This window comes from Triticum dicoccoides, chromosome 7B (genome assembly GCF_002162155.2).
Source record: "Triticum dicoccoides isolate Atlit2015 ecotype Zavitan chromosome 7B, WEW_v2.0, whole genome shotgun sequence".
NCBI classification, from domain to species: domain Eukaryota; kingdom Viridiplantae; phylum Streptophyta; class Magnoliopsida; order Poales; family Poaceae; genus Triticum; species Triticum dicoccoides.
Window position 1 is genome coordinate 417,217,552 of NC_041393.1, and position 13,589 is coordinate 417,231,140.

Consider the following 13,589-nt stretch of genomic DNA (forward strand, 5'->3'; position numbering starts at 1 on the left):
CGTTACACGTACGCTTACGTGAGACTGGTTTCACCGTTACGAGCACTCGTGCTTAAAGGTGGCTGGCGGGTGTCTGTCTCTCTCACTTTAGCTGAATCGAGTGTGGCTACGCCCGGTCCTTGCGAAGGTTAAAAAAGCAGCAACTTGACGAACTATCGTTGTGGTTTTTGATGCATAGGTAAGAACGGTTCTTGCTAAGCCCGTAGCAGCCACGTAAAATTTGCAACAACAAAGTAGAGGACGTCTAACTTGTTTTTGCAGGGCATGTTGTGATGTGATATGGTCAAGACATGATGCTATATTTTATTGTATGGGATGATCATGTTTTGTAACCGAAGTTATCGGCAACTGGCAGGAGCCATATGGTTGTCGCTTTATTGTATGAAATGCAAACGCCCTGTAATTGCTTTACTTTATCACTAAGCGGTAGCGATAGTCGTAGAAGCAATAGACGGCATAATGACAACGATGCTACGATGGAGATCAAGGTGGCGCGCCGGTGACGATGGTGATCACGACGGTGCTTCGGAGATGGAGATCACAAGCACAAGATGATGATGGCCATATCATATCACTTATATTGATTGCATGTGATGTTTATCCTTTATGCATCTTATCTTGCTTTGATTGACGGTAGCATTTTAAGATGATCTCTCACTTAATAATCAAGAAGTGTTCTCCCTGAGTATGCACCGTTGCAAAAGTTCTTCGTGCTGAGACACCACGTGATGATCGGGTGTGATAGGCTCTATGTTCAAATACAATGGGTGCAAAACATTTGCACACGCGGAATACTCAGGTCATACTTGACGAGCCTAGCATATACAGATATGGCCTCGGAACATGGAGACCGAAAGGTCGAACGTGAATCATATAGTAGATATGATCAACATAGTGATGTTCACCATTGAAACTACTCCATCTCACGTGATGATCGGACATGGTTTAGTTGATTTGGATCACGTGATCACTTAGATGACTAGAGAGATGTCTGTCTAAGTGGGAGTTCTTAAGTAATATGATTAATTGAACTTAAATTTATCATGAACTTAGTACCTGATAGTATTTTGCTTGTCTATGTTTGTTTGTAGATAGATGGCTCGTGTTGTTGTTCCGTTGAATTTTAATGCGTTCCTTGAGAAAGCAAAGTTGAAAGATGATGGTAGCACTTACACGGACTGGGTCCATAACCTGAGGATTATCCTCATTGCTGCATAGAAAAGTTATGTCCTGGAAGCACCGCTGGGTGCCAGGCCTGCTGCTGATGCAACTGACGACGTTAAGAACGTCTAGCAGAGCAAAGCTGATGACTACTTGATAGTTCAGTGTGCCATGCTTTACGGCTTAGAACCGGGTCTTCAAGGACGTTTTGAATGTCATGGAGCATATGAGATGTTCCAGGAGTTGAAGTTAATATTTCAAGCAAATGCCCGGATTGAGAGATATGAAGTCTCCAATAAGTTCTATAGCTGCAAGATGGAGGAGAATAGTTCTGTCAGTGAACACATACTCAAAATGTCTGGGTATAATAATCACTTGATTCAACTGGGAGTTAATCTTCCTGATGATAGTGTCATTGACAGAATTCTCCAATCACTGCCACCAAGCTACAAGAGCTTCGTGATGAACTACAATATGCAAGGGATGAACAAGACTATTCCCGAGCTCTTCGCAATGCTAAAAGCTGCGGAGGTAGAAATCAAGAAGGAGCATCAAGTGTTGATGGTTAACAAGACCACCAGTTTCAAGAAAAAGGGCAAAGGGAAGAAGAAGGGGAACTTCAAAAAGAACAGCAAGAAAGTTGCTTCTCAAGACAAGAAACCCAAGTCTGGACCTAAGCCTGAAACTGAGTGGTTCTACTGCAAGCAGACTGGACACTGGAAGCGGAACTGCCCCAAGTATTTGGCGGATAAGAAGGATGGCAAAGTGAACAAAGGTATATGTGATATACATGTTATTGATGTGTACCTTACTAATGCTCGTAGTAGCACCTGGGTATTTGATACTGGTTCTGTTGCTAATATTTGCAACTCGAAACAGGGACTACGGATGAAGCGAAGATTGGCTAAGGACGAGGTGACGATGCGCGTAGGAAATGGTTCCAAAGTCGATGTGATCGCGGTCGGCACGCTACCTCTACATCTACCATCGGGATTAGTTTTAGACCTAAATAATTGTTATTTGGTGCCAGCGTTGAGCATGAACATTATATCTGGATCTTGTTTGATGCGAGACGGTTATTCATTTAAATCAGAGAATAATGGTTGTTCTATTTATATGAGTAATATCTTTTATGGTCATGCACCCTTGAAGAGTGGTCTATTTTTATTGAATCTCCATAGTAGTGATACACATATTCATAGTGTTGAAACCAAAAGATGCAGAGTTGATAACGATAGTGCAACTTATTTGTGGCACTGCCGTTTAGGTCATATCGGTGTAAAGCGCATGAAGAAACTCCATACTGATGGGCTTTTGGAATCACTTGATTATGAATCACTTGGTACTTGCGAACCGTGCCTTATGGGCAAGATGACTAAAATGCCGTTCTCCGGAACTATGGAGCGAGCAACTGATTTGTTGGAAATCATACATACTGATGTTTGTGGTCCAATGAATGTTGAGGCTCATGGCGGGTATCATTATTTTCTCACCTTCACAGATGATTTGAGCAGATATGGGTATATCTACTTAATGAAACACAAGTCTGAAACATTTGAAAAGTTCAAAGAATTTCAGAGTGAAGTGGAAAATCATCGTAACAAGAAAATAAAGTTTCTACGATCTGATCGTGGAGGAGAATATTTGAGTTACGAGTTTGGTCTACACTTGAAACAATGCGGAATAGTTTTGTCAGGACCCCGACTCAATGCCACATCGATCTAGCATGTAACACCTCATATCACTTTGCGTCCTCACGCACGGTATTCCCACGGGTGTCGCCTTACCTTTGCCCGGGACCGTTTGCGCCTTTTGGCACACGTATATGATAGTGTCGCTAGCATCCATATGATAAGGAGCCCGGGCTGACATGGCTAGTCGTAAACCCAAGTGGCACAAACCTACAGGGACAGGCATCCACGACCCAACATCGAACGTGTCGGTCATCAGCGAGTGAATCCAGGCTGTAGCACTGGGCTAGCAGGACTCCGGTGAACCGGGCTGTAGCGGGCTAACAGGACTCTGGTATTCATCGCGTGACATTTCCCCAAAGGGACAGACACAGGAACGAACAAGGACACATGCCGGCCAGCCTAAGTGTTCTGGAGCAGTAGCAAGCTACCATGGCTCGGTGGAAACACTAGGAGACATTTCCCGGTAAGAGGGTCTACTAAGGATAAACAACTAGATAGTCAGATCCCACACATACCAAGCATTTCAATAACATACACACAATATGCTCGATATGTGCAAATACAACATGGCATCACAACGTGACTCTACGACTCAAGTATTTATTCAATAGGTTCCGAGGAGCGACATAATACAAACATGGGTCTCACGACCCAACATTCACAGCATACAAGTCAAAGCACAAGCGGAAGCTAACATGTCTGAGTACAGACATCTATAAATGAAAAAGGCTGAGAAGCCTGACTATCTACCAAATCCTGCCGAGGCACAAGATCGTAGCTGAGGTAACAAGCTAAACGTCGAAGCCCACGTGGAACTACTAGTGAGACTGAAGTCTCTCTCTGCAAAATCATAAATTAAGCAACGTGAGTACAAATGTACCCAGCAAGACTTACATCAGAACTAACTACATATGCATCATTATCAACAAAGGGGATGGTGGGGTTTAACTGCAGCAAGCCAGCTTTGACTCGGTGGCTATCCTAAACTACGACTACAAGCAACTCTTTCGAGGTGGCGCACACGAGTCCACATATTCACCAACCAATACACCACTATGGATCCGCTCCCGTCGCCCTACGAGAACGCCATCCATAGCACTCACGCTTATCTTGCGTATTTTAGAGTATCCACTTTCACTTGTCTATGAACTGTACAGGCAACCCAGAAGTCCTTTTCCGCGGACACGGCTATTCGAATAGATAATGTTAACCCTGCAGGGGTGTACTTCTTCACACACGCTCTCACCACTTACCGCCGTTTACACGACATGTACTCGGCAACCTTCAAGCGGAAGCCCAACGTGGGTGTCGGCCACGGCCTACCTAAACACTCAAGTCTCTAGTCCAGGTTTATCGCCTATTCGGGTTCCATCCGCGAGGAGATCTGGCCGGAGTTTCGCTCACAGCCCCAAACGATGTGTGCAGGGTTCCCGAGACACCAAACGGGTGCCCGGTACACCGTGCCACGTGCCTACCGCATCACAGCCCACCCCTCCGGTCAGCGTTGCCCACGGCCTCCAGCATACTACAAACACCAGAAACTACTTGCAACTCCTGGACAGAGGACAAGGGTGATTAAGAAGCCGAGAGGGTCCATTGGTTTCGGGCCCAATGCGTGGTAGTAACTGTTTCATGGATCACAAACACAGAACTCAGTTCCTAAGGACGGCTTCAGTGAGACAACCCACCATGTACTCCTACATGGCCTCTCACCGCTACCTTTACCAAATCGTGTTCACACACTTAGCTCACACACAGTAGGACATGTTCACACACCTCTGATTCATTCCCGATGAATCAGACCTGACACAACTCTAAGCAGTAGCAGGCATGACAAACAAGCATGAATGAGTAGGCACAACAGGGCTCAAACAACTCCTACTCATGCTAGTGGTTTCATCTATTTACTGTGGCAATGACAGGTCATGCAGAGGATAAAGGGGTTCAGCTACCGCAACAAGTAACAAATGACTCGTTTTTGTCCTAATGCAGTAAAAGAGAGCAGGGCGAGAGAGTAGGATTGTATCGGAATGAACAAGGGGGGTTTTGCTTGCCTGGCACTTCTGAAGATAGCATTGAGTCTTCATCAGTGTCAACGATCACATCGTCGGTACAACGTCTATCGACGGGGAACAACACCGGCAAACACAGAAGAAAACACGATCAATGCAATGCACAATATGATGCATGCTATGACATGGCAATATGAATGTGTTTTGCGCTAATGCACCTAGCTATGATTTAAATGAAGTTGGTTTGAATACATGATTCAAATTCCAACTCCATATATGGTTATTTAAATGCCCTTTATTTGTTTTGTCCAAAACAGAGGACAAACATTGTCCAAACATGCATGAAAATGGTACAGATGGGTTCCTTGAATTTTTCTGATAATTTTTCATATATAATTTATCTCATTTGGAGTTACAGTTGATTTTATATGATTTTTAGAAGTTTAGGGCATTTTCTGGAATTTCCTATAAAAGAATAAATCCAGAAAATGAATTATTGCATCAGCAGTGCGTCAGGGTGACATCAGTGGTCAACGGGGCTGGTCCAGGTCAAACCTGGCCAGTGGGGTCCACATGTCAGTGTCTCAGACTGGTTTGTGTCGGTGACATGTGGGCCCGGTCAACGGCCACGTCAGCGCGGTCAAAACTGACGCGTGGGGCCACTGTGATTAGATTAAACTTAATCTATTTTAGTTAGCCGGTTGGTTAGGTAGTGGGGCCCGGCTGTCTGTGACAAGGTGCGGTGATTAGTGGCTAATTAAGCCAGCCACGTCAGCAAGTGACGCCGGCGACGACGGCGTCGGTGAGACCTCGCCGGAGTTGCTTGGGACGGCGCTACAGCCCGCGGCTAGTCGCGCTGAGGGCACCAAGAGGGAGCTCGTGCTCCCGCGCATCTAGGGGCGCACGCAGCTGGGCACAGGGAGGCCGGGGTCGACGGCGGCGACCACTTAGGCGGCGGCCGGAGCTCGGGGGTTCGCGGTACCGGCGCTGCGGTGTGCAAATGATATGGTTGCCGCGCTAGTTTTACTCTACAGGACGTTGCGAGTGCAACGGAGGCACGCGTGGGACCAAAAGGTCACCGGGGCTTCGCCGGCGACGAGCCCGTGCGGCGGAGCGTCTCAGCTCCGGTGGAGGGGGTGGCTAGAGCTCGAAATCGGACATGGAATTAGGGGGAAACGAAGCAGGGGCTCACGGAGATCACGATGAGATGGTCGGCGTGCTCGGGGAAGGCCTGGGGCGACGGGACGGCGACGGCGATCTCCAGCGACCGAAGCTTGAAGACGAGTCGAGGCGGTCGAGTTGGGGCGTCCGAGCGCTCGGGGCTTGCTCGAGGCGGCATAACGGTCGGTGGCGGAGCTTGCAGACTGCACGGGGAGGCGAGAGGAGCATGGTGGGCGTGGTGGCAGTGAACGACGGCGGCGGCTCTCTGATCGGGCGAAGAACGAAGAGGGAGAGGGGAAGGAGAGCAGCGAGTGAGGGAGAGGAGAGAGGGCCACCAGGGGGGTTCGTGGCATCGCGGTGGCGTGAGGGGGAGGCTCAGGAACGCCTCGGTGGAAGCAGGAGGTGGCCACGGCGAGCGCGCGCGCGACAGCGAGCAGCCTGCCTGCTCTGGCAAGAGGAGGGAGACGACAAGGAGCCAGGTGGGCTGGGTCAGCGAGCTGGGCCGCACTGGCTTTGCCCGGTTGGGTTGCTACAGTGGTGGGTTGTGCAGGTAAGTTGCTCCGGTAAGTCCTTTCCTTTTTAAATTCTGTTTTTCTATTTTTCTGCAGCTTTGTGGGTTTATTAAAAATACTAAATCAGTCCCAAAAATCATGCAACTGCTCATGACCACGGTTAGAAATATATCCTACAGTAAACATTTCAGTTTGGGATTATTTGAGCATTTAAAAGATTTTATAGTATTTAAATGCCCAAATGCAAATAAGTAATGATTTAATTCAAATATCCAGAATGGCCTAAAAATATGTGCATCATTTTTGGCAGAGGTTTTCACCTTTACCAGAAATCATGAACATTTCCAGAGGGCATTTTGGGTTTATTGAAAAAGATTTTATGTTGACCCTAGTTGAATTCATTAGTTGCTAGGGTTAATCAGCCCCCATTTCAAGTTTCATAAAATTTAAACATGATGCATGGATGCTAAAGCTAAAACAAGCAAGGCCTGAACTGGGGATGTGACAAGTTTCGCAACTCACGCCACCTGGAACACCACAATGAAATGGTGTGTCCGAACGTCGTGATCGCACTTTACTAGATATGGTGCGATCTATGATGTCTCTTACTGATTTACTTCTATCGTTTTGGGGTTATGCTTTAGAGACGGCCGCATTCACGTTAAATAGGGCACCATCAAAATCCGTTGAGACGACACCTTATGAACTGCGGTTTGGCAAGAAACCAAAGTTGTCGTTTCTTAAAGTTTGGGGCTGCGATGCTTATGTGAAGAAACTTCAACCAGATAAGCTCGAACCCAAATCGGAGAAATGTGTCTTCATAGGATACCCAAAAGAAACTATTGGGTACACCTTCTATCACAGATCTGAAGGCAAGATTTTTGTTGCTAAAATCGGATCCTTTCTAGAGAAGGAGTTTCTCTCGAAAGAAGTGAGTGGGAGGAAAGTAGAACTTGATGAGATAACTATATCTACTCCCTTATTGGAAAGTAATTCATCACAAGAACCGGTTCATGTGACAACTACACCAATCAGTGAGGAAGCTAATGATATTGATCATGAAACTTCAGATCAAGTTTCTACTGAACCTCGTAGGTATACCAGAGTAAGATCCGCACCAGAGTGGTACGGTAATCCTACTCTGGAAGTCATGTTACTTGACCATGATGAACCTACGAACTATGAGGAAGCGATGATGAGCCCAGATTCCGCAAAATGGCTAGAGGCCATGAAATCTGAGATGGGATCCATGTATGAAAACAAAGTATGGACTTTGGTTGACTTGCCCGATGATCGGCAAGCCATTGAGAATAAATGGATCTTTAAGAAGAAGACTGATGCTGATGGTAATGTAACTGTCTATAAAGCTCGACTTGTTGCGAAATGTTTTCGACAAGTTCAAGGGGTTGACTACGAAGAGACTTTCTCACCCGTAGTGATGCTTAAGTCTGTCTGAATCATGTTAGCTATTGCTGCATTTCATGATTATGAAATTTGGCAAATGGATGTCAAAACTGCATTCTTGAATGGATTTCTAGAAGAAGAGTTGTATATGATGCAGCCAGAAGGTTTTGTTGATCCAAAAGGTGCTAACAAAGTGTGCAAGCTCCAGCGATCCATTTATGGACTGGTGCAAGCATCTCGGAGTTGGAATAAACGTTTTGATAGTGTGATCAAAGCATATGGTTTTATACAGACTTTTGGAGAAGCCTGTATTTACAAGAAAGTGAGTGGGAGCTCTGTAGCATTTCTGATTTTATATGTAGATGACATATTATTAATTGGAAATGATATAGAATTTCTGGGTAGCATAAAGGGATACTTGAATAAAAGTTTTTCAATGAAAGACCTCGGTGAAGCTGCTTACATATTGGGCATCAAGATCTATAGAGATAGATCAAGATGCTTAATAGGACTTTCACAAAGCACATACCTTGACAAATTTTTTGAAAAAGTTCAAAATGGATCAGGCAAAGAAAGGGTTCTTGCCTGTGCTACAAGGTGTGAAGTTGAGTCAAACTCAATGCCCGACCACAACAGAAGATAGGGAGAAAATGAAAGATGTTCCCTATGCTTCAGCCATAGGCTCTATCATGTATGCAATGTTGTGTACCAGACCTGACGTATGCTTAGCAATAAGCTTGGCGGGAAGGTACCAAAGTAATCCAGGAGTGGATCACTGGACAGCGGTCAAGAACATCCTGAAATACCTGAAAAGGACTAAGGATATGTTTCTAGTATATGGAGGTGACAAAGAGCTAGTCGTAAATGGTTACGTCGATGCAAGCTTTGACACTGATCCGGACGATTCTAAATCGCAAAACCGGATACGTGTTTTTATTAAATGGTGGAGCTTTAAGTTGGTGCAGTTCTAAACAAAGCGTCGTGGCGGGATCTACATGTGAAGTGGAGTACATAGCTGCTTCTGAAGCAGCAAATGAAGGAGTCTGGATGAAGGAGTTCATTTCCGATCTAGGTGTCATACCTAGTGCATCGGGACCAATGAAGATCTTCTGTGACAATACTACTGCAATTGCTTTGGCAAAGGAATCCATATTTCACAAGAGGACCAAGCACATCAAGAGACGCTTCAATTCCATTCGGGACCAAGTCCAAGTGGGAGACATAGAGATTTGCAAGATACATACGGATCTGAATGTTGCAGAGCCGTTGACTAAGCCTCTCTCACAAGCAAAACATGATCAACACCAAGACTCCATGGGTGTTAGAATCATTACTATGTAATCTAGATTATTGACTCTAGTGCAAGTGGGACACTGAAGGAAATATGCCCTAGAGGCAATAATAAATTTATTATTTATTTCCTCATATCATGATAAATGTTTATTATTCATGCTAGAATTGTATTAACCGGAAACATGATACATGTGTGAATACATAGACAAACATATAGTCACTAGTATGCCTCTACTTGACTAGCTCATTAATCAAAGATGGTTATGTTTCCTAACCATAGACATGTGTTGTCATTTGATTAGTGGGATCACATCATTAGAAGAATGATGTGATTGACATGACCCATTCCGTTAGCCTAGCACTTGCTCGTTTAGTATACTGCTATTGCTTTCTTCATGACTTATACACGTTCCTGTAACTATGAGAATTATGCAACTCCCGTTTACCGGAGGAACACTTTGGGTACTACCAAACGTCACAACGTAACTGGGTGATTATCAAGGAGTACCACAGGTGTCTCCGAAGTTACATGTTGAGTTGGCATATTTCGAGATTAGGTTTTGTCACTCCGATCGTCGGAGAGGTATCTCTGGGCCCTCTCGGTAATGCACATCATTATAAGCCTTGCAAGCAATGTGACCAGTGAGTTGGTTACCGGATGATGCATTACAGAACGATTAAATAGACTTGCCGGTAACGAGATTGAACTAGGTATTGGATACCGACGATCAAATCTCGGGCAAGTAACATACCGATGACAAAGGGAACAACGTATGTTGTTATGCGGTTTGACCAATAAAGATCTTCGTAGAATATGTAGGAACCACTATGGGCATCCAGGTTCCGCTATTGGTTATTGAATGAGAATAGTTCTAGGTCATGTCTACATAGTTCTCAAACCCGTAGGGTCCGCACGCTTAACGTTACGATGACAGTTTTATTATGAGTTTATAAGTTTTGATGTACCGAAGTTTGTTCGGAGTCCCGGATGTGATCACGGACATGACGAGGAGTCTCGAAATGGTCGGGACAAAAATATCGATATATTGGAAGCCTATATTTGGACATGGGAATCGTTCTGGGTGAAATCGGCATTTTACCGGAGTACCGGGAGGTCACCGGAACCCCCCGGGGGGTTATTGGGCCTACATGGGCCTCGAGGGAGAAGAGGGAAGGAGGCAGGAGGGGGCCGCGTGCCCCTCCCCTTCCTAGTCCGAATAGGACAAGGGAAGGGGGGCGGCGCCCCCCCTTTCCTTCCCCTCTTCCTCCTCCTTCCCCCCTTCTCCTACGCCAACTTGGAAAGAAGGGAGTCCTACTCCCGGTGGGAGTAGGACTCCCCCCTTGGCGCGCCCTCCTTGGCCGGCCGCCTCCTCCCCCCTGGCTCCTTTATATACGGGGGCGGGGGGCACCCCATAGACACACAAGTTGATCTACGGATCGTTCCTTAGCCGTGTGCGGTGCCCCCTCCACCATATTCCACCTCAGTCATATCGTCGCGGAGTTTAGGCGAAGCCCTGCGCCGGTAGAACATCAACATCGTCACCACGCCGTCGTGCTGACGGAACTCATCTCCAGAGCTTTGCTGGATCAGAGGCCAGAGATCGTCATCGAGCTGAACGTGTGCTGAACTCGGAGGTGCCGTACATTCGGTGCTTGGATCGGTCGGATCGTGAAGACGTACGACTACATCAACCGCGTTGTGCTAATGCTTCCGCTTACGGTCTACGAGGGTACATGGACAACACTCTCCCCTCTCGTTGCTATGCCATCACCATGATCTTGTGTGTGCGTAGGAAATTTTTTGAAATTACTACGTTCCCCAACACCATGGGCCTTCTACGGGCCATAGGATCCGTGGGACTTGTATGGGCCCTATGATCCATGGTCCTTCTACGGGCTGTAGGGTCCATGGGCCTTCTACGGGTCGTCTAATCAATGGGCCTTCTCTGGGTCATATAATCATTTCGCCAAACATGGGTCATACTATTCGTGGACCAATAACGGTCTGCAAAATGGGCGGTAAACGGGCTAGAGTGGAAATCGTCTGTTTATGGCCCGACCATAACGGGGCGTTAATAGGTCATACTTGATGACGCTATGAAAACAGCCCAACGGGTTAACGGGCCACAAACGAGCCAACTGTAACCACATGCTGAATTTGGCCCACAAGCAAAACGGGCCAGTAACAGACCATAACTAACCGAATTCTAGAAATGAGCCCGGGAATAAATGGGCCCTTAGAAGGCCGAAAGTTAACATGGGCTGGGAACGGCCAATGGAATAATGGGTCGTTAATGGGTATAAAGTGATACATTGTTCATTATGAGCCAGTTTCATCTCGGGCCTTTAATGGGCCTAGAGTTACAAAGAGCCTCGTATGGGCCGAAAAATGTCATGGGCCATACATGGGCCGGAAGTTACAACGGGCTGGAATCATATTGGACGGCCCAGATGACGCTACTGGGACAAATTTCGTTGGGTCGTGATGGGCCGTGAGTTAGCGGGCTGTAAATGGGCTATAAGCGAACATGACGTTAACAGGCTTTCCGTGGGCTGGCCCGCTACCTTTTGACCAAGTCAAACGGGCCGGCCTTTCCACTGGAATGGGCCTTTGTTGGGCCATGCCACATGTCGACGTATCATAGGCACCTTCGGTCCAATGAGTGGATGACATATGTCCCAACAGTGAGCCGACACATGGTTCCTCAGGCCATTGAGAATTTTACACGTGGAAAATCCCCATTGGTCTAGGCTATTAACGGGTTATCAGATCCAAATAGGGACTGATAGCTTAATGGCGACCCGTTACGGTGGATGCCACGTGTCGGTCACCCTTGACTAAAGCACTTCTGTCGGATTTCGGGTTCCGGCAGACCCTTGAGGTTCGAACACTGGGGTGTGCACGGAGATTCGACCCTCTACCGGCTCGTTCCTCGCCGAATCGCTAGGACCTAAAACCACCAAACTGAACAGCACAAGAGACACAAGATTTGTACTGGTTCAGGCCACCATGGGGGTGTAATACCCTACTCCAGTGTGTGGTGTGGTGGATTGCCTCTTGGGCTTGGTGATGAACAATACAAGGCAGAACAGCCTCGCGAGGGTCTGTTCTTGGCTGGTGCGGCGAACTGCTAGGATGAGTTCAATCGCTCTATCTACTGGTTTCTTGGTGAGGATCCCGATTGCTAGGTCAGGACCAGATGCCTCTACCCTGGGGGTGGCTAGTCCTATTTATAGGCAAAGGCCCTGCGCCTCTCCCCAAATATTGAGCGGGAAGGGCACCAACAATTGGCCATTTTGAAGGGGAACATCGGGTACACTTATCCTGACTAAAGTTGGTCCTCGCCTGTCAAAGGCTCCGGTGGTGACGCCGGCTTGGGCTCCACAATGACTTCCTTCCAGCCGTTGGGCTGGTCTTGGTCTTGTTGCACCGAAATGGACGCATTTGCTTGATGCCCTCACCTGCGCTTGCTCCGTTTGCACCAAAGAGGAAAGGAGGACACTGCGTGGGCTGGCGCCCGACTGGCGCCCTTGGTCGTCATGGCTTGCGTCATGGGCACCTCACGAGGTACCCCGCCTTGAACTCTCCGCCTCCTCATGAGCCAGCCTGACGAGGCCGTGCCTGAGGAAACTCCTCGTCGTCCGCCCCGTGAGGCTGGGCCCCCTCGCGAGGGTCTTGAGCCTATGTTGATGAAGATGGGCTATGCTGGGCCTCCTTTGAGCCACACCGCAGGCCGCAGGCAGGCAAGTCTGGGGACCCCCGTTCCCAGAACACGGACAGTAGCCCCCGGGCCCACGGCGCGCCCGAACTTGGCCGAGCAGAGAGGCGAAAGGGCAAGTGCGAAGCATCGCGGGCCCTAACAGCCAGCGGCCTTGGGCGCCGCATGGCGGTTGACTGGATGTGGGCGCCACCACTTCCCCACGACGCCTTGGTAACCGCTCGGATTCGACAAGTCCCTGCATGCAAAGCGGGTCATGATTACGTGTGATCGTGGAGGCCGACGGTTGGGCTTCGCCGGCTATAAGTACGGAAGGGCGCGCGCCCTTCCAGTCTATCCTTCTGCTTCTCCTCCTTCCTGGGCCTTTCTCCGTCTTGCTGCAATGGCTTCGATCCGCCGGTTCTCCGCGGAAGAGAAGGGAAAGGCTCCCCAAGAGGATCCTGACCCGCTTCCCCCGAAGAAGTGGCTTGCCCTCTGGTGTCAGGGCGAGGGCGCTCGCTAGGAGGCGTCAAGGCCCTGGTGTGAGCAGCCGCCACCAGGGTTCCCTCTTCCCTTGTACGCGCACATTGGTGGCTCTGAAGGAGTCGACGCCGAACGCCATGAGCGGAGCCGCCGACGACGCCGGCGGGTCAC